At 28.1% G+C, this 27,076-nt stretch overlaps 1 protein-coding gene and 3 long non-coding RNA genes across 7 annotated transcripts in view; 1 reads left to right on the top strand and 3 right to left on the bottom strand.

The window, feature by feature from the left end:
- LOC130671876 (PH and SEC7 domain-containing protein) overlaps window positions 1-27,076 on the top strand; it is a 73,082-nt gene that overhangs the window by 4,869 nt on the left and 41,137 nt on the right. The gene's annotated exons all lie outside the window — the stretch shown is intronic.
- LOC130671879 (uncharacterized) lies at window positions 15,249-16,067 on the bottom strand. Its single transcript, XR_008990603.1, has 4 exons — window positions 15,994-16,067; window positions 15,777-15,860; window positions 15,439-15,501; window positions 15,249-15,363 (listed from the first exon to the last, which is right to left on the bottom strand). It is a non-coding gene; the product is annotated as an uncharacterized LOC130671879 (long non-coding RNA).
- Window positions 16,367-17,487, bottom strand: LOC130671881 (uncharacterized). The gene is made up of 3 exons (XR_008990605.1): window positions 17,387-17,487; window positions 17,044-17,225; window positions 16,367-16,974 (listed from the first exon to the last, which is right to left on the bottom strand). It is a non-coding gene; the product is annotated as an uncharacterized LOC130671881 (long non-coding RNA).
- LOC130671880 (uncharacterized) lies at window positions 22,615-26,269 on the bottom strand. Its single transcript, XR_008990604.1, has 5 exons — window positions 26,255-26,269; window positions 23,371-23,642; window positions 23,144-23,227; window positions 22,803-22,868; window positions 22,615-22,731 (listed from the first exon to the last, which is right to left on the bottom strand). It is a non-coding gene; the product is annotated as an uncharacterized LOC130671880 (long non-coding RNA).

Below are 27,076 nucleotides of genomic sequence, written 5' to 3'. Positions count from 1 at the left end.
ATTTTATTTTTTTGTTACCGTAGAAAGTCATTCGTTTTATATTTGTATATATATCAATATTTCTATATACATATTTCCGTCATAATGGAGGGGGGGTCTATCATTTGTGACGTAATATTGATAGGAGAGATCGCAGAAAATGTGATCGTGACAAGGGGGGTGGGGTCAAAAAGGTAAAATTTTGCGTGACGTATTTTATGAACGGTTTAAAAGTCATTGAATATTTTTAAACAAGGTGGGGGGGGGGTACTGTCTGAGGATAAACTTTATATAAATATTTTTACATGATATATATACACTGTAAAAAAATTTTTTGACTCGGTGTAGTGTAAATGTCTCGGTGTAAAAATTACACCAAATATCGTGTTAAATTTAGGCGGGTGAATTGAAAATTTTTACACCGTCAAGCATGTAAATATGTACATTTATGATAATTTTGCGTTAAGAAAAATAATCATAAAAATATTGAAATGTTTGAAATACTATTCAATATCTAAATAAAATTAATAGTTATTAAATAAGTAGTGAAAATATTCAACATCATTTGTTGCTAATTAATCAAAATTATAACGAGTAACACGAAATGGTGTAAAAAAAAATAAATTACACGGATAGAAAATTTACACCGTTATCTCCCACTACATGGCCGGGTAAAGTTCTCCGGGTCCATTTTTACACCAAAATTTTTTACAGTGTAGGGGCAGGGGGGGGGGCAAAGCGGGGTACTAAAGAAAATATTAATGATATTCAAAGTAAATAAACAAACATTTCAGTTGCCGTTGAAACAAAAAAATTTTTAGTTTTGCGGGCAAAATGGTATCCCCTTAAAAAGGTGAAAAAAAAAAATTTCTGCAAATTAAATAAAATTGATTAAATTAAATTTTTTTGTAAGTAATTTACATAAAGAAAAATTACATTTTACACAATTATTGGATGCAAAGGAATAAAAAAAAATTTTTATTGGTTTTTATCATAAAACATTAGCCATTAACATTTTTCGACTGACACTCGATTTTTGAAAAAGTTTAACAAAAAATATTCAAAATAATGGTCAATTATATTTACAAAAGTGGGGGTACCCCGTTTTGCTTACCCTACTCCCTCCCCCCCCTTCCCCTTATAGAAACATTTTTTTTAATGGTATAGATAATAAATATTTTATTATTTTTTATTCATCAATGGATTAAAGTTGAAAAAATTTTTTTTCATTTTTAAAAGAATACGGAAGTGTAGATAAATATGAAAATATAATAGTTATAGCTCAAGGTTATCGTACTTTGACCTATATTTCATATTCACAATTTAATGTTATGTCTTGTTAATTTTTTTAAACGCTGATTCATTGATATATTACTAATTATTTTGTCATAAATTACTGACAGTAAAATAAATGTGATCGTAAATAATAATTTATTTTTAAATTTACTCACGCATTCAATTACGATAATAATCTACTATCTGAGTAGTTAACAACTCGTAGAAAATAATTAAATTTAATAGTAAATAATATTTTTTTTGTTCATTGAAATTTCTATGCGTAAAAAAATTTCGTGTTTGATTTATTTAAAAAAAAAAAAAAACTTATCTATAATTGTCTCGCGTGTGATGTTAAAGTCTAGTGTAAAATATTTATGTAGCTAATGACTGATTTTTATCATACATTTTTATTTAAAATTTTAAACGAAAAAATAAAGTGTAGTTAAAAATATATACAACTGTTATAATAAAAAAATAAAAATATTATTTTATGCACAAGAGTGTATTAATAGTTCGTGCAACACGCAAAGATTATCTAACACTGATTCATTTGATCGTTTATTACAGTATTATCTATATCTATATCTTGGTGATTCACTTTATGATAATATTCTATATATTATTATGTTTTATTTACAAATCGATAGGTTTGCTCTAATTGTATTGAGTGTGTAATGAGATAAGTTTAACACCATGCCAATTATTTTTATCTGCACAATAATTATTTATTACGTGTGTAAAAAAAAATTTCGAGGAAAATCTTCATCGTGAACTTGAAAGTTTAGGGAAGCAGAATTTTTCTTTAACTTCAAAATTTTTGTAATTTATTAAATATTTTTTTGAGAAAATTCATTTTTCTTAATTTCTATCTTGAAAATTTTTGGTAATTATTTGTTTCGATTTATGAGTGTGAATGTAGCAGACATCCGACAAATTTAAAACTGTAAGTAAATAGAGTAAATAATTAATAAAATTAAATTTGAAAAAAATGCGCATTTAAAAAATTTTGAAATTAATAAGTGCATTTTTTATAAAAATTATTTTATTAATTATTTACTCTATTTATTAGAGTTTTAAGTTTGTTTGTCTACTAGATCCACACTCATAATTATTTGTTTTGACTTTTGTATGAACAAAGTTTTAAATTTATGTGAACAAGTCAAAATGTTCGTAAAAATTATTAGACTAGTAATACGAAACAATGAAATTGTCTGACAATTGTCAGATAATTGACGTCAATTGGCCATTAAAAAATTGACCGACGATAATTTTTTGAATTTTATGGCAGTTTCCGCGTTAACTTACTTTGCCTAGAAAATTATTGCACACCTCGAACGCGAAGCAGAGAGGTAGTGCTCTACTGTTGACAAATGTCAAAGCAGGGTTTTTTTGAAAAAATTAACTGAAAAATTATTTACTGTAATTTCGCATTTAAATAGTAGCGAAAATAAAATTTTTAACGAATTTTTTTGAACAAAAAATTCGGTCGTTATGTTGACTGATACAACTTGCAGTACATTTACAATTACGAGTACTTGTACATTTAATATCGCTCAGGAAATTGTTTTACAAAAAATTTACCGAAAAATTTTTATGATACTAAAGTTAGCCGACATCTAATAATTCTTGAATTTTTTTAAAAACGATAACTTATAAAAAAAAAATATTTCAGAAAATTGCACCTATAGCTTTCTTAATTTTCTACATGCGCATATTTTTATTTTTTTGTAACTGGTCTGTTGAAAAAAATCCAAAAATTTTCGATTGTCTGCTAACTTCAGGATTATAAAATTTTTGACGTCAATTGTCATTCAATTTCTCATAATCTGACTGAACATAAAATTGACTGAACGTAAAATTTGATAAAAAGTCTAAATTTGTTAGTGAAAAGTCGGAATGTTCAAATTTAATCTTAAATTTTATTTTTTGAAATTTTTTAAAAAATTTCACTCAAAGTTCTACAGAACGTTGTCTTAAATTTTGATGTTTTTTATGGTCAATATTTTAGAAAAATTTTTTTTACTGTCATAAGTGATTTAAAAATAAATATTTGAAATAACAGAAATATATATTCTATTTCTTATAATTTTTTTTATGTTAATTTTATTATTATTAAAATTATTACGTACACCGAAATTTTTTTGTTTTACCTCTTAATGAGCTTTGTTAAGTAAAGTCGGTTTGCAAACGGCTTAAATGTTTATCGCGTGGATTAAAAATTGAGAGTACAGTGCAGTACCTTATTATACGTATAATAATTTTTTTTTATGTGTATACATAAAAGCTTAAATGAGTTAACATAACAAGTATTGCGCAATTGAACAATGAAAATGAAAAAAAATCTCGGCTTTAATGTTTTGTTAATTAAAACTAGGATTGTTATTAAAAAATACTTTTTTTTGTACAAGTTAATTATTTTTCGTCTGCTTAGTTATTTCTCATTGTAACAAAAGAATAAAATTATAAAACTGAGTTGAAAACTCCAATGGAATATAATTTTTTTATCATTTGTACTGCAAGTTCTACAAGAACATAAAAGATGTTAAAACTTGAGCTTACGGAAAAGTTTTAGCGTCGCAAAATCTACTTTTGAATGTTAAACTTACAAGTTTAAATGTGAAGTAGATTTAATTGTTAAAATACGGAAATTGTATACATATATAACATCAAAGTTATAAATGGACGAGTGTTTAAAATGAAAGATATCTTTTAGAGAGAAAATTCTCATCACTTTGCTCGTTACTGCTATGCTTCAATAAGTATGAAATTAATATTTTATGATAAAAATAATTAACTTGACAAACTGACATTTAAAATTTAACTCCAATTTTAACTTTTACTTATTTTTAAAAATTCTCTTTCTTTACAATTAAAAATTATGCCGCGTTTATTCATTACTTAACCCTATTTTTCATTAAGAAATTAATTCACTCATTAAATTTATTTATTTACTTCAATTTTTTTTAAAATAATTTTTTTATTACAAGCTTTAAAAATTAACATGCAAAAGTTATTGTGCAAAAATCAAAATTCTGGCTAAACTATAACAGATATGACAAAAATGTTGTTCAGTCACGAGCTTAATCATTTTGAAAAGCTTCGTGTACTTTCGCTACGCACGGGAGCAGCCGAACTCGCTACTGACTTGAATGTCAAAATAGTGCCGGGTCACTCGCTATCTGGGCCCGACACTTGCAATTTCTTGCTCATGACCGTGCCACGTCGGCATGAGAACCCGCTACCAGCCGGCCAATCAGAGAAATTGGCGGCTAACTATTTCCTGTTGGCGCGCTTTTAAGCCAATGGGAAAATTCGTTACTGCAGCCATACTGCCACGTCACCACCGAGAAGCCACGAAGGAAGAAGACGACGTCTCTAATTCGAATCTACATCGTGCAGTCTTACTAACCACCACGCGTTTTTAACCGCTTGACTTGTCGCATTCGCTATCGCTTATCTATCTTGTCGCATTCGCTATAAAGTATTTTCTTACAGTTTAAGTGTAAATAAGTGTAAATAAATCTATAACTTATATTTGATAAATCTTGAGTAATTTTAATTGTTTTCAACCTTCACGCCATAACCAGATCCATTTTAGTTATCCTCTCATTTTACATTTTGGTCCTTCGAGCCGGATCTGGTGTGGGTTTAACAATTAAAAATTATTAAAATTTAAAATCGTAAAAAAATTGTGAGAAAAAGTGTGTGGTGTAATTGATCTTGAAGTGAAAATCGCTAAGTGCCGTGGGCATTGCTGAGCACTGTTAGAGTGCTGCCCGTGGTGATCAAATTTACACACCGGTGTAAAAAGACTCTTCAGCTTTTTTGATCGAAAACTTAGCGTCGGTTCCACGTGTATCGCGTCCATTTTGTATGCTACGTATATCTAAGATGGCCGCTGAAACACATTCGCTTTGCAAATGACTCGCATCGACACGATGCGCAACATGGCTACCCGCTAACAAAGACCCGCTATGTTGACAACATCTATGGAGGCGCAGATGAACTCGCTGAGGCAATTCAAGTTGCTCTCGACATAAAAAAAATGTGTGCCGCAGGATGTTTCCCGCTTGCTAAGTGGGCAAGTAATTCAACGGAATTACACGCTCAAGCCGCTCCAGTGAATTTACACTCAACTGGGATGCTACGCTATCATTGTTGCTTCTTCAAGAATGGAATTTATTTCGAGATGAACTACATCAGATCTCGAAGATTCAGATACCTCGCTAGAATCATGTACAAAATGATGTATCAATTGAACTACATGGATTCTCTGACGCTTCTCAACTCGCTATGGCTGCTGTCGTATATTTAAAAGTTACTGACGCTACTGGAAGCTCCAATATCTCGCTAGTGTGTGAACTTAAATAAGTTGCTCCACTGAAACCCACTACAATACCAAGAATGGAGCTCAATGCCGCTGTGTTACTCGCTCAACTGGTACTTTACGTCAAGAAAATCTTGAAACTTGAAAATATATCAATTTTCTTGTGGACAGACTCCGCTGTATCTTTTACGGGGATACGAATCAACCCAGCTGACTGCGCTTCAAGAGGTTTAACAGCAGCCAAACTAGAACAGCATTCGCTATGGTGGACGGGACCTAAGTGGCTCAGTCAATCAAAAGAAAACTGGCCATCTTTTGACATCCCTTCGCAGACGGTATCACATCTTGAAGAACGTCCAGGTCTGGTTTTTACCATCTACAAGGCAGATTCACACCCGCTATACACGCTACTAGATAAATTCTCTAAGTTGTCACCATTACTTCACACGCTTGGAATCTGTCTACGTGCCATCGCTAAATTAAATAAAAAAAGTGCCACAGTCCACACTGGCCACACCACTCGCTACAGTTGACCTGGAACTCGCAAAGACTTTGCTGATCAAGTATACGCAAAGTCAGTACTATTCGCAAGAGCTGAAACTACTGAAAAATGGTGATTCTCTACAACGAAATCATCGTCTCGCTAAATTGATTCCCTACGTCGACTACAATGAAGTACTCAGAGTCGGCGGTCGCTTGAAGAATTCGCTACTGGGTGATGAACGAAATAATCCAGTAATACTGCCAAGAACATCTCATAGGGGAGCTCAATTGACTATCGCTGATTTACGGAGATCTGACTGGATAGAAGGTGGGCAAGTTCCAGCCAGGTCTCACATTCTTCGCTGCGTCCGCTATATATATTGAAATTATCATCAATTATTCTACTGACGCTTACGCCGCAGCATTTAGAAGATTTACTAATCGGAGAGGCGCCTGCAGTACCCTACACTCGGACTGTGGTACAAATTTTATAGGAGCAGACGCCACGCTAAGAAAAGAATTCGCAGCAGGATCGAGACAGCTAAAGGAACTTCAGTATTTACTCGCTACAGATGGCACAGACTGCAAGTTCAACCCGTCAAGCGCTCCCCATTTTGGTGACAAATGGGAAGCAGCCGTAAAGTCAATCAAGTTCCATTTTATACGAACTATTGGTGAATCGCTATTGACTTACGACCAACTCGCTACAGTTAACACAGATTGAGGCTGTGTTAAATTAAAGACCGATCGCTCCGCTACTCGAAGATCCTGCAGATTTAGCCGCTAACTTCTGAATTGTGTGTGCTACCAGTTCACTCTCCAGAAGACAATCCTGTCGACACCGTCGCCAGCGCTGGGGAGAATGTTCAGTCACGAGCTTAATCATTTTGAAAAGCTTCGTGTACTTTCGCTACGCACGGGAGCAGCCGAACTCGCTACTGACTTGAATGTCAAAATAGTGCCGGGTCACTCGCTATCTGGGCCCGACACTTGCAATTTCTTGCTCATGACCGTGCCACGTCGGCATGAGAACCCGCTACCAGCCGGCCAATCAGAGAAATTGGCGGCTAACTATTTCCTGTTGGCGCGCTTTTAAGCCAATGGGAAAATTCGTTACTGCAGCCATACTGCCACGTCACCACCGAGAAGCCACGAAGGAAGAAGACGACGTCTCTAATTCGAATCTACATCGTGCAGTCTTACTAACCACCACGCGTTTTTAACCGCTTGACTTGTCGCATTCGCTATCGCTTATCTATCTTGTCGCATTCGCTATAAAGTATTTTCTTACAGTTTAAGTGTAAATAAATCTATAACTTATATTTAAAAAGAAGACGACGTCTATTCTTAATCTACATCGAGCAGTACAAACTCAGCTATCCATCCAACCGCTTCGCTCAAAATATATCTCTAGTGTGATATGTCTGAACCGCTTCGCTAAATCTCTGTTTAAATATTCTCAATAATTAGCTAGTATATCAAGGCTACTAATTATTGAGTATATATTGAATTGTTGCTCGCGTCTTATTAATTATAAATTAATTGTCGCGTTATTAACCGCTACCGACCACGTGTCGAATTTATACGCGTATTCGTTTACAGTCGCATTCGCTATCGCGTATCTTGTAGTTGCATTCGCTATTTTTCTCATAGTTTTAGTGTACATATTGTTTAATAAAGATCTATTCTTTTATCTGTAATTTGTGTTAATTGTTAGTTATTGAATTAACCACACCTACACCAGAATCCCACAGAGCATTCGCTCATTTTACAAATGTATATAAACAATTTTGTAGCTAATTAAATTCTCTACAAAAAAGGTCTCATTGCATTTTCATGTACATCCAATTGTTTTAACGTAATCGCTACTTGAAATAAAAAAATAAATTTAACCATATCTTTAAATTTAGTGACCCCGCGTTTATTTTTCCTGTAACTTCAAAACTATCAGAGATACGTCAATAAGCCTTCAGATCTTTTTTGTAGAGAATTAAATTTCCTACAATTTTTGTTTAAAACATTTTTTCCTAAAATCCATAGTTTCGTTACAAATTCCATAAATATATTTTTAGTGTGTTCAATTAATTGTATAATTATATATAAATATTAGATGATATCAATTATCTATAAATAATTATTCATATATATTTTTTTTCTGGTATATATATTTAATATTTTATCATACATTTCACTGTACACCCACATATAAACTGTTTCACGATGTTTTCATTCACTAGACGCTAGAGTACCTTTCCGTTTCCGGGTGACGATATAAAAGAGAAGGTATATATATATAATATAAAATACAATATACAAAGTCTAGTCGTCTGAAACGAGATGCAAAGTAAGGCGTCGTCGTCGGTTGGCAAATCTCTTCAAATGTAATATCGTCGTACTAAAAAGTCGACCTTATCCACTATATTTATAAAAAAAATATACTCGAAAATAATTTTATCTATAAATATTTATGCATATATTTCTTTTTAATAATAAACTTTTTTTTCAATATAAATTTATTAATATTAAGCATAAAAAAATATTAAAATTATTTAATAACAATTTTATTATAAACGGAGTTTTATAAACTGTCATAATATTCGTTGTGAATAATTTAATTATGCTTTTAATTTATTCAGTAATTATAAATTTCATTATTTTTAATTATCAAAAAATTCTACACAATTTTCGTAGCCTTGTGGAATTAATTAAAAATTTTAACAATTAAAAAAAAAAACCATTCTGGTTAAAATTTCAATTTTTACTTCCGCCTATTAAGTGAATAATTTATCAGTATAAAAAAAAATTGTGTTGATAATTTTCAAAATTTATCTAACGGCAAAAAATGAGGAAATAATTAAATCAGTGACATCATAGAAATACTTTTTAAATTTAGCGGCTTCAAAATTCATCAGTCTTCCTTACGAGACAACAAAACACTTTACAATTTACAATGCGCCGTAGTAAAGTGCAACGTAATATTATTATGTATATCAAGAAGGAAACATACCTTTACCTTCGTAATACTTGCACTTGCACATTGCACACAACATACTAGTATTATATTACTATACATATTGCACATAGAAGCAAAAGTGATTCACGTGGGTATTTGCTGTGTACATTACACACAAGACATGTGTATTTAAGTGCAACCACCTTGGAAATATTGAGCTTCCATTAAAATCATCTATATTTACAGTCAACTACCCGTTATAAGCCTGGTCTAGGGGATGTAATTTTCTTATCATTCAAATTTATTTGGTCGACTACCCGTCATAAGTCTGATCTAGGGGACGTAAGGAAATTCTTTATAATTTCAGTCTTCCCACGACTGTGTATTTAGTTTTGCTCTCGACTACTCGTTATAAGCCTGTTTTATTTTATATGATTTTAAACGTCATAGGGTAGAAGTAAATTTTACCGCTTTCGGTGTTAAAATTTAACACCCACACCGTCAGGACTTACCCCGGTTTTTTTTTTACAGTGACGGGTAGTCGACTGTATTGATAAATACAAACTCTACATTGTAAAAAACCGGAAGTGAATTCGGAGTAATTACGGATTTTATTTAAATTCAAATTCACTCCGTGACAGAGTTTCGGAGTTTAAAAAAAAAATTACTTCGGATACTGGGTAAATAAGAAGTCTGTCGTTTTCTCGGAGTAATCTGGATTTTATTTAAATCTGCATTCACTTCGATTCGGAGTTTTAATTTAAAAATAAACTCCCTGTCAAAGTAAATTTCACTCCGAGGGAATTAATAAATAAACAATTATCTGCTCTGCATTTACTCCGGATTTAATCAGCGTTTACTTCGCAAATTTTTTTAAGTATACTCATTATTAAGTATTAATATACACATGGTTCTGAACGGCTAGATTTACTAATCAGCAAAATCATTAGACTTAAAATTTAGCTTGTATATATTACATATATTATGCATATAAACCCATAAAGTTATATGCAAGTTACAACCCAAGTTTATTCACGGTAACAAGTTAAGGTCGATGTACTTTACTTTACTTTATTTTTTTTTATCTTTCATATTGCTAATTAATCAAAAAAAAAAAATAAAATAGAAGAGAAAAAAAAATTACAAGTGATATTTCACCTGATAATCTACTCAAATATTTGTTTATTTTTATTAAACTTTATCTCTACGACAATAATTTTTATTGTTATATTAAATAATAAATTTAAAAATTTTTTTAATTATTTCCGAGGAAAAAAAATTAAAATTATAAATTTTTAGTTGTGGTAAATTATCACATTATAAAAACAAGTAAAAAATTTTATTATTTAAATTAATTATATATTTAAATGAAGTTATAAATTATTGACTTAATTGGCAGTGAAAGAATAACTAATTAATAAATAAATGATTTAAAATTACATAGAATGATAATTAATGACTTTGTTAAAGTTTCATTTCGAATAGATAATTAATTAAAATTGGTCATTAAGACAAAGTTATAATTAAGACATTTTCCTGGTAGTTGATACTAAAATATTTAAGTTACAACTCTTGATAATTACTTTCGGAGTTTGTTTAAATATTTACTCCATCGTACATTTCATTATTTCGTTTTCTAACATTTATATTATTTTTTAATTTATGTTTTGTTAAAAATTATTCGATCAATGTCTTCTCTATGTATTTCAATTTTTTAAATTATTAACTCCCTTCCATTGACAAATTTTAGTATAAGTAAATTATTTAAACATATTTTATATATGTATTTATATATTGGCATTACTGCTGATATATGGAAAAAAATTCGTAAACTTTCAAATTATTTGATTCGAATTCGAAATTTGGTTTTAATTTTAAATTTAAGATGTGAAAATTTTTTTATTATAATTTGCCAACAAAATTTTTTATTTCAAACGATTCGTAAACTGAATTAAATTTTTCGAAAATTCAAATTATTTTATTCGAATTCGAATAGTAAGTTTTAATTTCGAATTTTTAACACATGCAAAATTTTTTATTTCAAACGATTCGTAGAACTGAATTTGATTTTTTCGAAAATTCAAATTATTTGATTCAAATTCGAAATTTGGTTTTAATCTTAAATTTTTAAGATGTGAAAATTTTTTTATTATAATTTTCCAATAATAGAAAATTTTTTTTAAAAGATTCGAAAAATTGAATGTAAATTTTTCGAAAATTCTAATTATTTTATTCGAATTCGAATAGTAGGTTTTAATTTCGAATTTTTAACACATGCAAAATTTTTATTATAATTTGCCAACAAAATTTTTTTTTCCAAACGATTTGTAAAACTGAATTTAAATTCTTCGAAAATTCAAATTATTCGAATTTCCCGCGAATTATTTGTCATTTCAAATAATTCACCCAATAATTGTTAAAAAATAATATGTTATAAAATTATACTATTGTTAATAATTTAACATATTTCCTTGTGTTAATTTTCTCTCGAAGTTTTAAATTTTTTCCCGCAATTTTAATTGTGTCACTAATGACGTCACTATAATTACTTTTCTGTACTTAATTTTCTCTCTTAATCAATATGCAAATTTCCATTTAATGGGTCAATTTTTCACCTCAAATTACACTTGAAATTTCACATGTGTAATGTATGTAAATTTTTATTACCTCAGTAATGAGGATCCTTTAAATTTTTTTTAAACAAGATCAGAAATGTTTGGCCTGCTAAATCGTAACAAGGATGTCCGTTGCAGGCATCTCGTATACGACGAGCTCAAACGAGTCATCATTTCTTGTTCTGAATCACAGAAGGATCGAATATTTCTTTCATTTTTTTAGCTTATCACATTTCTGAGTCAACATTCCACTTACGATAATCTTCTTTCTCCTAAGCCACCTAGTGAGCACTCCATCAACTAAAATAACAATCATAATTTTTTTTAATTATTCAAATAATTACTTTTATTACTAATTGTCATTATAATTAGTAACAAAATTTTTATAAAAACTTTAAAAAAAATTCATTTCTATTAAAAAAAAAAACGTGTATAGAATGCAATTAAAAATAAAAATAACATTAACCCGTGACATAATAAATAAAATTTAAAAATAAAAAAAAGTATAAGTAAAGAGCTTGTATTACTCATGTTACCTTGAGCAATGATTCTTGTACTTCACCCTCACTTATTCGATATATATTTCCAGCAACCTCGAATCAATCTTGTAATTCGTTCACGCAACACTTTTTCATTTCACCTGTGATATAACAACAACATCAACAACTAAAATAACAACAACAATAACAATCAGTAACAGGATAATAATTTAAAACGCGCGGGTCACAATGATCTGATAATGATAATAAAAATAAAAATACGTTTTTTTTTATCAACTTTCCTTGTCGGGTTTTAAGCCGCCAATCTTTTCCCTTTTCAATAACCCGTTTTCAGTTGTTACATTATATGTTATTTTCTCACAATGATCAACAATTGTACTTTCATATCACGAATTACTTAATACTTTATATGCTTATAAAAAAATTATATCACTTTATTTGTCATTATTATTCCGTACAAGTACTCGACAGTAGTTTTTTTCATATGTAATTTTTTTTTTCTTTCCAATCTTTTGTTGAATTGGACTAGATTTCCTAGTACGATTTTTCTCGTACGAATTTCACTAGTATATATATATATATATATATATATATAGATCTCAAGTAACTTTGCTCTGAAATAACCTATTTGAGAAAAAAATAAGGTGAGAATTGAGGTCGGTAAACTTGTGAGAATGCTATTAAAGTAGACGGTAAAAAAAAAAAATGAAAGTATAATCACGATAAAAGTTGGCGGGTTTTTTTAAGGGTGGGTTTTATATTTCATTAGTATTCAAAATTTCATTGTTAAATTGGAGGAGATAATTTGAATGTATTTTAAATATTAATTAAAATATGAGTTTGAATGTAGCAGATATCAGACAAATTTAAAACTATTAATTAATAGAGTAATTAATTAATGAAATAAAATTTGAAAAAAATGCACATTTAAAAAATTTTGAAATTAGTAAGTGTATTTTTTACAAATAATATTTTTTTAATTATTTACTGTATTTATTTATAATTTTAAATTTATCTGATGTCTGCTACATTACGATGATACAGAAATTGACCGACGTCTAATAATTTTTGAAATTTATTCAAAATGATAAATTATTAAAAAAAATATATTTTTAAATAATGCACTTATAGTTTTTTCGATTTTCTACATGGGCATATTTTTAGATTTTTTTTTTTTTTAATTAAATTGTAAAAAAAAATCCGAAAATTTTTAATTGTCTGCTAACTTCAGGATCATTTTTATGAATATTATTTTTTTAATTATTTACTCTATTCATTTATAATTTTAAATTTATCTGATATCTGCTTCTATTCACACTCGTAATGTAGCAGACATCAGACAAATTTAAAATTATAAATAAATAGAGTAGATAATTAATGAAATAAAATTTGAAAAAAATGCGCATTTCAAAAATTTTTAAATTAATAAATGCATTTTTTATAAACATTATTTTTTAAATTATTTACTCTCTTTATTTATAATTTTAAATTTGTCTGATGTCTGCTACATTCACACTCATAATTAAAATATGTCAATAGGATATTGATTTATTTTAATAAACAATTTATTGTAATTATAAATTAAAAAAAAAATTGTTAATTGGTGAACTTTTTTTTGGTTAAAAGTTTGGTAAATTTTTAGAATCTGGAAGCGTATTTTTGTCTAGAAAATTTTTTGTTGTGGCTTTAGAGGATTTTTATTTTAAGAACTTCATTGACTCTGTCTGATTAAAAATAAAAAATGTAATGAAAGAACGTAACTTGAGTGAGTTGTGACGGTGTTGGAATATAAAAAGTTATATTTTAAAAGTTAAATTTTAGATATATTGAAATTTTGCTGTAAATTTATTTTTTTAAATCACTTTTAATTTGGCGGGTAAATAAAAATATCTCCTGAAGTTTAAAATTTTTTTTTTAATCCACCCCAGATTTTAAGACCGAATATTTTAATTTTAACTAGGGGTAAATTGGACAATCTAAAATTTAACGACAAAAAATTTTTTATTTAATTTTTATCTAATTTACAACTAAACTAATTATTATAAATTTATAACAAGTCATTGTAATTTTTTATTACTAAGATAAAATAATAAAAACTTTCATTTTTATCTCTATCAAATACTAGAGCTAAATTTTTACTGTTTAAAAAAAAAAGAATTTTTTTATTTAACAATAAAAATAAAATATCCCAATAAATAAGCAGTGAAGATAAAAGCTTTTATATACACATCACTATTCTATTAAATAACTATAAAACTTTTTTATATTTTACGGATTCTCTAATAAAGTACGCAAATAAAACTATAAATTCAACTTTTTGTTTATAAATAATTTAATCAATACCATTTTTCTATTTACATTTTTGCTATAAAAATATTGTGAGAAATAAAAAAAAAATCTGATGATTTAAACTTTTTATTAAAAATAAAAATAACACTTGCGCTTTATTTCTCGACGCAAAAAATTTTTTGCATCACGAATTGAAAACAAAAATTTCCTTTGGCCAAGAAATTTTTTCTAGTCTTCAGAAAATTTTTGTTTCTTCCATAATGCAAAATATTTCTTGCACTAAGAAATTGTTTTTCTGCATAGGCCCCTTTGAAAATTTTAAATTTGATGCGAATGCGCGCGATGTTTTCTTTTCGCGCGAAATTTTTTAAATTCAATTTCCGTTAATTGACTCAAAATTCCATCAATATTTCATTCGATCCCTCAGTAGTTTTCCCTTAATAAGAATTAAATTTAGAAAATTTAACGCAAAAAAATTGTACACGAGCACCTCGGTGCGCATGCGCGTCGAATAAAAAAATATCTAAAGAAAGCGGATGTAGATGAATATTGAAGGCAATAAAAATAATAGTATAAATAATTGAAAAGTTAATAAATATATGTATTTGCTGATGAAAAACAACTACTGAAAATATATATTTTCTCGGAAAATTTTTTGACAATAAAAATAAAAAAAGCGAATGAATAACGTGGGAGAGAATAATCTAAATCTTCTGAAACTTTTACTATCTTATATATAAGAACCCTTAAAAATAATGTTTTAATACAAACGTTATCTAGTAGAGATACTAAAGTTATTCGTTTATGTTGAAAAGCTTAAAGAATTTTTATTGGTTGTTTAATAATTTATGTATTTATTGCATCAGATTATTATTTTCACAAATACATTTTTCAATATATGGTAATTGTAATAACTGTGATTTCTCATTCAACCTTCGCCTGTAAATAAATTAATAATAAATTTTGAATCACTACTTTTTTTTTATTGACGGAAAAAAAATAATTAATACTTACACTCTGGAAATGGACATGGTTCCTCAGGAGAACGTTTTTTAAGTGGTGAAGTAGCATTTACTTCTACCATGTATATAAAATAAAATAATATAATTAATGTACGTGAATATAAATTTGAAAATAACAAGTTCGGATCTCAAATGCGCATTTTATAAAAAAAAAATTACGATTATATTTTAATTGTATTTTTTAGTTGAACGTACGTGAAAAACTCTGTCAGTAAATTTTTTATTTTTATTTAATATAACAAGTATGGACGGAAATTAGTGTAGTTATTATCAGGAACATATGTAACTTTTTGTTTCAAATGTGTACTTATAATTATATACATAAATTACCTGCATTGAAACCAATAGTCAGCATTACGACGAAAAGTACTAAGTAGTGGAAAATCTTCATGATTGCTGAATTATTTGAAGATACTGAAAAAAATTATAAAAATATTTTTGGTACTTGTTAATTTTGAAAAATAATTAAATAGACAAATAAATATTCACAATTACAAGTAAAAGAAAAAAATTTATCAATTATTGTATGAATATAGTTAAAACTCACCAGTATACTGCGAAAGTTTCGGTTTGAAAATGATAATTTTAGTCTCCAACTTGACGGTTTTATATAGTCATTTAAAATTGTGTGTGTGTGTATATAATTAAAATAATTATTGTATTCATGTGTAAAAAGTTAATACAAACCAATAATATTCCTAGGGTTATTATTTATCAGCTCATCACGTGGATAAGGATAATTGTTAGACTTGATAACAATATCGTCGAAAAGTAGTTGTTCTTGCGGTTTAACGTCTAAAATATTTTTTCCAAACTAAACAAAATATTTTTATTCAACATCAATTATTATTTCTTTTATTAAATTTTACAAAATATTTACACGCAAAAAAAACAATCAGTTTCATGATTGGATGGCCGGGGTTCCATATTAGAAATTTAAAAAAAAAAATACATTTTTAAATAATGATTTTACTCTCAGTAGTAAATTATACAGTTTCAAATGTACTTTGAATTTTATAATCAGAAAAGATCCTAAAATTATTATTTGAAAACATTTTTTTTTTTCTCATGTATGAGATGTTAGATTAATTAGTAAACTTTTATCCAATTAGTACCCATATCAAAAAATCGTTTTAAAAACGCTGACTATTTTGAACGTCAAAATGTGACACAATGACGAACTTTTTTTTAGCATCCATCAATTTTTTCTTCGAACTGTCAAAAATTTCGTAAACGTTCAAAAAAAGTTCCTTGATGTTTCACATTTTGAAGTCTAGAGTTTTCACTCTTTTTCCAACGACTTCCGTCTACACGCGAGGTCTCATTGAATCAAAATTTTAAAAAATATCAAATATTACATTTTTTTTTTAAATTTACAAAAAACGTTGCAATTAAATATTATACAAAATTTTTTTAAACATAACATTTTCACGTAACAACATTCGAGCTGTAGTTGTTTAATTATTCATTATCTAACTAGTTTTCAATGACTCACATTTTATTATTTGTGATAACAGCAAAGGAAAACCTTCAAGTAAAAAAAATGAGTTCAAATTATTTGTATATTTTATTGATTTCAAAGTTTTATTTTTCTTACCGATGACAATATTAACGACTAATATTTATCCGACAAATCAATTCTTGTAAATCCGATTGGAAGTGATACAAAGTTGGTCGATAGATAGACGTAGTGGCGTCATACAAAGTGGTAATGAAAGACGATAACGGTTTGAATTGAAACAGACAGAAGAAATTTTTCACAACACTGATGGTGAGAACCTTAAAGAAGATAAGTTAGAAAAACTGATTAAATGAAAGTGCCAATGAAATCATGATATCCAATTTTTCATTCACGAAAACAAATAAATTTATTTAACACTTGAGTTAACTTATTATTATTTTTGTTTTTTTTTTTTATGAAAAATATGAAATTGAATTACTTGATAATAAAGAATTACAAAGTTTGTAGATAAAAATTTTATGTAGCCATTGGAGACAGTGATGAATTGTTGAAAGCAAGAGCTTTTACCTCATTCTTTTATATCATTCTACCAAAGACAGAAACAACTACGATGAGATTCCGCTCTGTTTATGTGGAAAACTCCCTCGTTTTACCAGAAAAACTCGGGATACATCCTCAACTCTGTCGGTTAAATGGCGACATTATTTTTATAAAAACAAACCAATTTCACGAGAGCAAGTTTTATTTTCAGTAATAATTTATTTTTAAATATGAAAATATAAAATACAGCATTTTTGGCCACTGCTCCATTTTTGGACGTTTAATATTTTATTTTAATTAACGAAAAAGTACAAAAAAAAACTCGCATTGGAATAGTGCAGTAAAAGTATCTTCCAACGCAATTAAAAAATTAATCATGGCATCGCGTATTTTACAAATTATTTTATTCACGGTTCTTAAAGTGGCCAAAAAACGATATCTCTACCCCATACACTGAAAAAAAAAAAATAATTTTTTTGGGCCAATGGTTGTTTAGTTTCTTACTCGTGTAAAAAAAGAAACAAACGAACTTTTTTTAAACAATTTTCAAACTTCTGAAAATATAAAGAAAAAAAAAATTGGCTCCGTACTATAAATTAACGTTTTCAGACTTTCGTAAATTTTTTTTTGACTCTCCATTAAAAGTTGGAAGTTTTTCAGTGCAAAATATGTGCAGAAAAAGCTGACTTTGAACTATATCTGAACGTTTTTTTTTTTGAGCAAACTATACAAAATTTACGGAGTGAACGCGGATTGAATCTGGAATCTGGAGTAAATGCGGAGCTGATGACTGTGGATTTTTTTATTCCCCTTGGGGTCAAATTTACTCCGAAGGGGAGTTTATTTTAGTATTGAAATTCCGGTTCGCAGTGAAATTAACTCCTAAGAAAATTTATTTTAATCTGAAATACCGAACTTGAGTGAATGCGGATTTAAAAAAAATCCAGACCACTCCGAAATCACTCATCTGAAAAAACAAACTCCGTATTCGGAGCGATTTTTTTTAAAACTCCGGAACTTTTACGGTGTATTGACTCGTTGATTTTTCCCTTGAATTTTCAAAAGTTTAAAAAAATTCGTCGTTGTGTCATGTCTGAAATTTATAATAGTCAACTTTTTTTTTTAAATTTAATTTTTTGCAGGCAACTCAAAAAAATTTCTTTAACCTAATCAATTTTCATTACTTGACTCAAATTAGTACTCCAATCATAGATATCATTTTTTTCAAAATATTTCTTATTAAACGATTAATTTATTGTGAATTTCCAATAACGTAATTTCTCATCGCAAAAATATCTGCTCAGTTTTTTTATTTTTTTTTATTAAAACATAAATAAATATACAAGTGTGAATGTAACTGACAAGTGTAAATTTTTTAAAGTTTTGAATAAATAAATAAAATGTAAGAAGAAAAAAAATTAAAAAATGCGTATTTAAATATTTGAAAAATCAGTACGCGCATTTTTTAAAAATTTCATTACTTCAATTTATTTATTTATTTATTAAATATTTATATATTGTCTCATGTCTGCTACATTCACACTCATAATAAATATACCGAGTAGAAGTAATTCTTTGTAAGGATAAAAGTCAAAAAGTCTTTAAAGTGCATCAGCATCAACTAGAATAGAGATGATAAAAAAAAAAAAATAAATAAAGTAAAAAGCCCGTGTTACTTTTACCTGCAAGTTTTGTTGAAGACCTAGAGTACCTCATATGGCGTATAATGTCTATAGAGGTGCTGGTGACGGTCTCTTGTAACCCTGAGGCAAAAGACAGGAGACAGGAGACTGTAGACTGGAGGCTGGATGTAACTTGCAGAAGTTTAAGTTGAACAAGCTTGGGTTTTATCGAGCTGGTGCACTTTGTCAGGTCACAAGTTCAGTGACGTAATGAGAAGGATACTGAGATACCTCGAAAAAAGTATACATTTTATTACTCCAAGATCTTGGTTATCTAGGTCTATGACACAAGATATAAATGAGGTCTACTTACACTCAAATTATTGATTATTCAAATCTTTTAAGGCATAAAATATGCAAAAGAAAAATTATTTTTGATAACGTCAGTCATTAATAATAAATTTAATATCAAACGTTAAACTAAAAGTATATAAATTTAAAAAAGCCACGCATTCATTTAGATTTTTTTAATAACTTTGAATTTAGCGCGCAGTTCAAATACATAATAACGAGTAATTAAATTTTTTTTTATTTCTGTGCTCTGTTATTCTTCTATTTGACCACTTTAATAGTGTTCCATGTGCATAATACGCGGCTGGTGGTACTCCTGGTGCTGCAAACTCATGAATATGCATGACGAGCCCGAATAGAAATGAGGAAGCACCATCAGCATCGAATTCAGCTTGTGTCCAGCTAATTCGTGGCACTTAGTCACAACCAACTGCTGTATATAACCCCGCTGCTATTAAATCAAATTTTTTTAATATCAATATTGTAATTCATACTCAATAATATTTATTCAACAAATAAATCGTGTTATTGATTCCAAAAGGGCGTAGGATTTTTTTTTACTGCCAATTGTTTGGTAGACTACATTGTAAAAAATTGGGAGTGATTATGGATTTTATTTAAATATGAATTTACTCCGTCACTCAGAGTTCCGGAGTTTGAAAAAAATTTTTATTTTTTTTTATTTATTTATTTATTTATTAATTTTATCGACCCTGAGACTTATGTCCCCTAAGGGCTGCAAATACAAAGTATACAAATAATAATAGTAATACATACATAATTCGTATTATAATATATTATATTAAATTATATTATAATATCACATTATATATATATATATATATATATATATATATATATATATATATATATATATATATCATCATTTATTATTAATTAATTATTAATTATTAATTATTCTGCATACGAAGTAAATAGGGAGTTTGTCTTTTCAGCGGAGTGATTTCGGAGTGATCTGGACTTGATTTAAAACCGCATTCACTTCGATTCAGATTTTCAATATTGGAATAAACTCCGCTTCGGAGTAAATTTCACTCCGAGGGAATTAAATAAATAAACAGTCATCCGGTGCGCATTCACTCCGCAAATTTTTTACAGAGTATATCTAAAAATTAAAAAAAACTAAAAGAGCGCATGACTTCAGTAGTTATTACTGTTATCACTAACATCAGCTTTTTTTTTTTTAATCCAATAATTTAGAAACTACTAAAATTCTTTACATGATATTTCCATTTCTCGATGCAGCAGGGCTCGTAGACGGCTTTACTTCATGCATGTTGTCAATTTATTTATTTTTATTTAACAAAAATATTAAATAAAATAGACAACAAAATGAAAAACTTATAATAAGAAAAGGCGAATTAATGTTTTTATGAAATTTGTAACGAAACTATAGATTTTGGAAAAAAATGTTTTAAACAAAAATTGTAGGGAATTTAATTCTCTACAAAAAAGATCTAAAGGCTTATCGACGTATCTCTGATAGTTTTGAAGTTATAGAGAAAATAAACGCGGGATCACTTGATTCAAAAATATGGTTAAATTTATTTTCTTACTTCAAGTAGCGATTACTTAAAAATAATTGGATGTACGTGAAAATGCAATGAGACCTTTTTTGTAGAGAATTTAATTAGCTACTAAATTGTTTATATACATTTTTGTCATATCTGTCATAGTTGAGCCAGAATTTTGATTATTTCACAATAACTTTTAGATGTAAATTTTAGTAGGTAATAAAATATAAAAGAATTTTTTCAAAAAATTAAATTTACGCTCTGCGAAGCGAGCGGGAGTTCCACCGTCTCTTACAATAATTAAATTTTTTATGCATTCAATTTATTTTATTTACAAACCTCGATAAAGACTTATAAGTACTGTATATATAGGTTACTTTAAAAGAGTTCAATAAACTTTATTGTCATGAAAATGTGATCGGAATAAGAAAATATAAACGATCGATTTATCGATTGATATATTTCATAAAAGGACTAATAATCTAATAAAGTCAAGAGGTACAAAAGAAAAGGATAAAGAGGGAAAAAAATGAGACAATTTTTCTAAAAGGTATTGAAAAGGCTTCCGCAACTTTGAAATAACGTTAAAGACATTATATTAGTTGACCCAAATATCTTTCTTACTTGTATTGGAGTCATTCTCCCATATTTTATATTTTTTTTATTGGCACAGAATAACTGGAGCAATCTTTAACAGGATAAAGGACATTTAACATTTACACTCTTGGATAAAAATGACAGATACTTCTTTTTTTATATTTTATATTTTAGTAAAAACAGTATTTCTGTAAAGTCAAACAAGCGATAATTAAAGCCTGATTAGACACTATTTTATTCTTTTGACTAGTCTGGCGAATGAGCAAGAACCAAAGTTGTAAAAAAACATGGGAAAAAACTATAGCTCATAAATCAGTATATGAACTGAGAGAAAGAATATTTTTTAAAAGTCATGGTAATTTCTTACTATGAGAAATTATGTTATTGAAAATTTTCACTCGAACATATTTTCGATGCAAAAATTTGAAGATTTCATTCAAAATTATTTTCTTAATCTACGAAATTTGAGTTCATCTCGAAACATGCAGATGTTTTTTTTTTTTTTTCAAAATAGTGTCAATAAATTTCGATTTTTCTCTGTCAAAAAATTATTATTCGAGTAAGATATGAAATTAATAATGCAATTATTATTTTTATTGATTTATTAGTTTAGAAAATATTGTTTTTATGTAAGTGAAAAACTATGAATTCAACTTTTGGTTTATAAATAATTTGATCAATAATATTTTTCTATCAAAGTTTTTGCTATAAAAATATTGTGAGGAATAAAAAAAAATATGATGATTTAAAATTTTTATTGAAAATAAAAATACCACTTGCGCTTTGTAAATAAAGCAGACAAATATTGAAGACAATAAAAATAATAGTATACATAATTCAAAGATAATAAATATATATGGATTTAGAAATAAAAAAGGACTGAAAATATATATTTTCTCAACAAATTTTTTTGATAGTAAAAATTAAAAAAAAATGAATGAACAATATAGGGAATAATTATTTTAATCATCTTCAATAAACTTTTTGCTTGTATGAATCCTTAAAAATAATGTTTTGATACTAAAGTTATTCGATCATGTTGACAATAATAAGAAAGCTTTTTTTTTTTTAATAATTCATGTATTTATTGCATCAGATAATTTTTTTCACAATCACATTTTTTAATACATGGTAATTGTAATAACTTTGATTTTCTATTCAGGAATCTTATCCTTGGCCTGTAAATAAATTAAAAATAAATTTTGAATCACTAATTTATTTTATTGGAAAAAAAAAAATTAATTCTTACACTCTGGAAATGGACATGGTTCTTCAGGAGAACGTTTTTTAATTTGTGATGGACTAGCATTTACTCCTACCATGTATATAAAATAAAATAATATAATTAATGTACGTGAATATAAATTTGAAAATAACAAGTTCGGATCTCAAACGCGCATTTTATAAAAAAAAAATTACGATTATATTTTAATTGTATTTTTTAGTTAAACGTACGTGAAAAACTCTGTCAGTAAATTTTTTATTTTTATTTAATATAACAAGTATGGACGGAAATTAGTGTAGTTATTATCAGGCACATATGTAACTTTTTGTTTCAAATGTGTACTTATAATTATATATATAAATTACCTGCATTGAAACCAATAGTCAGCATTACGACGAAAAATACTAAGTAGTGGAAAATCTTCATGATTGCTGAATTATTTGATGATACTGAAAAAAATAATAAAAATATTTTTGGTACTTGTTAATTTTGAAAAATATAAATTTATAATTAAATAGACAAATAAATATTCACAATTACAAGTAAAAGAAAAAAATTTATCATTTATTGTATGAATATAGTTAAAACTTACCAGTATACTGCGTAAGTTTCGGTTTGAAAATGATAATTTTAGTCTCCAACTTGACGGTTTTATATAGTCATTTAAAATTGTATGTGTGTGTATATATATAATTGAAATAATTATTGCATAAACGTATCACAAAGTTACAACAAACCAATAATATTCCTAGGATTATTATTTATCAGCTCATTATGTGGATAAGGATAATTGTTAGACTTGATAACAATATCGTCGAAAACTAGTAGACCTTGCGGTTTAACGTCTAAAATATTTTTTTCAAACTAAACAAAATATTTTTATTTAACATCAATTATTATTTCTTACCCGAGTCGAAATTTAAGTCGTAGATTCAACGTTTTGAACGTTCAAATCGTAGATTCAACGTTTTGAACGTTCAAATCGTAGATTCAACGTTTTGAACGTTCAAATCGTAAATTCAACGTATTAGACGTTGAAATCGTAATTTGAACGTATTGAACGTTGAAATCGTAATTTGAACGTATTGAACGTTGAAATCGTAATTTGAACGTATTGAACGTAAAAAATATAGATTCAACTGTTTAAAAAAAATATATCATCCATAGTAAAATTTAAAAGTTACGAAAAAATGACATATACCAATGCGTAAAAAATAACCTATGGGCTAAATTTAGCTAAAAGCTTTTCCTAAAGATTTGATTGAGTTAATTTTTAGATACTTGCTTATTCAATCAACTAATAAAATCACAGATGATTGGAATTAAGGAAGTTATTAAATTGAGATTGATTTTTGAGAGTCAAATTCTTATTCAATCTTGATATTTTGAGATCTTTGAAAACTATCAGATTGATTTTCATTTGCATTTCAAAAATATTTTGAAGATTTGGAGCTCATTTATGGATTTTTTCAGTAGGCAATTTCATTGACTGTTTAAAAAAAAAAAGGAGTTTATATTGTTACTAGCTGTTACCCGCCCGGGAATTGTATTTTAAATTGAATAAAATTGTATTTTTAGATCTAGACTTGAAATTTAATTGGAGTATTGTTTTGACTTGCACAGATTCTAAATTCCATTCGATTGGCCTGTACCTTTTATTCATGTGATTATTCGAGCTAATATTTATTGTAACTTTCAATGTGCAACCTCTATAACATCTCCGTGGCTGTCTTCCAAAAATGAATAATAATTGACATAAAGAAAGAAATATTTAAATCAGTTGACCTCGAAGGTCATCCCTGTAATTTCCTGTTTCTCTTAAGATTCTATCAAATTTTATAGCTGTAGGAACTGTATTTGAAAAATATGAATTTTTTGACAATTATCACTCCCGCACTCCTATGTTGGAGAATTTCGTAAGATCCTATTCGAGATGATTTCTACATTATAAATAAAAGCTTCCATCAAAACTTCGAGTCCATAGAAACTATTATGTTAAAATGAGAGATTTTCATTGTTAACGACCCCGCAATCCCTTTTGGGTTAGAATTTGAGAAAATCCATTCTCAGCTGAACTTGACATTATCCACGAAGATTCCAACTAAATTTTGAGACTGTAAAAGTTACAGTTTGGAAATTGAAATTTTAGATTTTAACACACTTACCCCCGCAATGCCTATCGGAAGTAGAATTTTTTGAAATCTGTTTTGAGATGATCTCCTCGTGAATAATAAAAGATTCCTACCAAATTTACAGCTTTTAGAAGCTATATTTTAGAAATTATGATTTTTTATTGTTAACCCACCTTCGCGATCCTTATTAGGGGTGGTCCGTCGTAAAATCCGCTCTTAGATCATTTCTGTATCACATACAGAAAACATAAAACTTTCACTACATTTGGCCACAATAGGAGCTATAGTTTGGAAATTAAAAATTTTAATAGTTAACACCCACCCCCGCAAACCCCGCTGTAAGGTGAGCTATCGTAAAATTCGTTTGTATATTATTTCTACATCTCTCACAGAAAATTCCTACCCAATTTGGACCCTATAGAGCTATAGTTTAAAATCAGGAATTTTCCATTGTTAAAGCCCCAGCAATCTTTTTCGGGGTGAGATATCGTAAAATTCGTTTATGAATTATTTCTACATCACATATAAAAGATAGCTACCAAAATGGGAGTATGTAGCACCTATAGCTTAGGAATTTTTATTTTTCATTGTTAACACCCACCCCCGCAGATCATATTGGAAGTAGGTTGTCATAAAATTCGCTCTTAGATCATTTCTACCTCACATATAACAGATTCTTACCAAATTTAGAGCATATAAGAGCTACACCTTAGAAATTAAAAATTTTCATTGTTAACACCCACCCCTGCAGCTCCTGTGGCGTGAGCTATCGCAAAATTTGTTCAGAAATTATTTTTACATCACTTAAAGAAGATTCCTACCGAATTTGAAGTCGATAGGAGCTATAGCTTGAAAATTTAAAATTTTCATTGTTAATACCCACCCCCGCAACCCGCTGAGGGGTGGAATATCGTGAAATTCGTTCATAAATTATTTTTCCATCACTTATAGAATTCCCAACAGAAAATTCCACAAATAAAAAATTCGGACTAAGTATTTTCATTGAACAGATGGTAGAATTTCAACCAAAAAACTGAAATTCTCCTAACAGAATTATAAAAATAATTTTTATCGTACTTCCATTTGAAAGCATGTAGTTATCTGAATAGTTTTGATATTACTTATTTACACTCCTTATCGGTTTGATTTACGCTCACAATACGTTGAATACGTTCAACTAACGTTTTTAACGTTTAATACGTTCGAACTACGATTTCAACGTTCAATACGTTCAAATTACGATTTCAACGTCCAATACGTTGAATTTACGATTTGAACGTTCAAAACGTTGAATCTACGACTTAAATTTCGACTCGGGTATATTTAATTTTACAAAATATTTACACGCAGAAAAAACAATCAGTTTCATGATTGCATGGCCGGGGTTCCATATTAGAAATTAAAAAAAAATACATTTCTAAATAATGATTTTACTCTCAGTAGTAAATTGTATAGTTTCAAATGTACTTTGAATTTTATAATCAAAAAAGATCGTAAAATTATTATTTGAAAATATTTTTTTTTCTCGTATATGAGATATAGATTAATTAGTAAACTAACGCTATTTTCTCGAAACTATAATTTTTGAGATACGTCGTTTTGTCATGACAGGGCAGACTTATTATTTATCAGCTCACCGCGTGGGCAAGGATAATTGTTAGACTTGATAAAAACATCGTCGTAAACTAGTTGACCTTGCAGTTTAACGTCTAAAATATTTTTTCCAAACTAAATAAATATTTTTTTTTATTTTCTTTAATCGAACGAGCGGCAAATTTATCCAGATTCGAAACAATTTATCAATTAGAGCTGATAAATTTTCAAATTGATCGGCTTAGTCTGAAGATCAGAACGATTTTTACGCAACGAAAATGAGAATAATTCATGAAATTCGTGTCTATTTTTTTACTTCTCATTTCTTTTTCTTATTTTCGTTCCGCGAAAAACGATCCGATCTTCAGGTACATCGGTTTTTTAAGTTCTGTAGCTGATTCGAGCTCAGATCAGCAGGAAGTCTTGGGGTTGGCCCACAGGGTCAACCGTTTTTTTCAAATTTTTTTTCATTGGCATAATAACTAGAGCAATATTTAACAGGATAAAGAACATTTAACATTTACACTCTGAGTTAAAAATGAATACAAAATTTTTTTTCTACTATGAAACGAG

The sequence above is a fragment of the Microplitis mediator genome, chromosome 7 (genome assembly GCF_029852145.1).
Source record: "Microplitis mediator isolate UGA2020A chromosome 7, iyMicMedi2.1, whole genome shotgun sequence".
In the NCBI taxonomy this organism is placed as follows: Eukaryota; Metazoa; Arthropoda; class Insecta; order Hymenoptera; family Braconidae; genus Microplitis; species Microplitis mediator.
This window is presented reverse-complemented; position numbering and strand designations above follow the sequence as displayed.